Source organism: Lutra lutra, chromosome 3 (assembly GCF_902655055.1).
Source record: "Lutra lutra chromosome 3, mLutLut1.2, whole genome shotgun sequence".
Classification (NCBI taxonomy): Eukaryota; Metazoa; Chordata; class Mammalia; order Carnivora; family Mustelidae; genus Lutra; species Lutra lutra.
In genome coordinates this window covers 151,701,207-151,702,246 of record NC_062280.1, presented here as the reverse complement: position 1 = coordinate 151,702,246, position 1,040 = coordinate 151,701,207, and the positions used below count along the sequence as shown (strand labels likewise).

The 1,040-nt window shown below is 32.2% G+C and overlaps 1 non-coding gene across 1 annotated transcript; it reads right to left on the bottom strand.

The window, feature by feature from the left end:
* Nucleotides 1-724: 724 nt before the first annotated feature.
* Nucleotides 725-831, bottom strand: LOC125096581 (U6 spliceosomal RNA). The gene has a single exon (XR_007126262.1). It is a non-coding gene; the product is annotated as a U6 spliceosomal RNA (small nuclear RNA).
* Between the last annotated feature and the right edge of the window lie 209 nt (nucleotides 832-1,040).

Genomic DNA, 1,040 nt, shown 5'->3' with positions numbered 1-1,040 from the left:
ATTTTTGTTAGGAATGTCCAGATTAGATCACATGAGAAAGAGGAGATATTTTAATAAATGCCTGAACAGATGGGTGAACATGTTGTGAAAATCTGGGATAAATTTTTAGTATAAGAAACTAAAGCTTTCAGTCAAGAAGCCCTGAAATATGAACATGCATGCCTGCAATATTTAAGAAAAATGCAAAAATTCCAATCTTGTGCTCCCTGGGAAATTATTGGGAAACTACATCTAAGAAAAAAATGGTTGGGTAGAAGAGGACAAAATAGGACTTGTACATAGTTTGTCTTTTACTATGAGTGAAACGGAGCACATAGCATGACTTTGACAGAGGAGTAACATGATGTGACTTAAGTTACTAAGATTGCTTTGGCTAATGTGCTGAAAATTGGCACACAGTAGGAATGCAAAAGTAAATGCAAGATGGAAGTTTAAGAGGATATTTCAATAACTATGGAAAGAAATGATGGTGGCTCAGACAGGCATAGTTTGGGTTTGCTCAATGGGTAAGGAAAAAAATTCTGAGTATAAGTTAAGGAATATCCCAGAAGGAAATCTATATGTATAATATTTTATATTTTATACTAATATATACACATATGTAAGAACTAAAATAATACATGGTCCTATAAATAATTGCAACTGCCACTTTTTGAATAAATTTTCTGACAGTAGAATAGTGTCTTTTTTCATTTAGGAGTGGTTATGTTGGTTGTTGTTTGTTTTAAATATGAAATGCTTCACAAATTTGCATGTTCTCCTTGTATAGGGGCAATGCTAATCTTTTCTGTATCATTCCAATTTTAGTTTATGTGCTGATGAAGGGAGCACATGGTAGTTATATTGTTAAAATTACAACTAGTCTCCTGTCTCTGGGCCATTCCTATCCCATACTATGGGTTGTGATGATTCATACAAAATCTCATTTCTAATTAACAGTTTAAGATGAGAGAAAATATGTGTGTATGTAGTATTTAACCAAGACCCATATAATTCAGTTTCTGCTTTTAACTATTAAAAGTCAAATACAAAAGAATTTT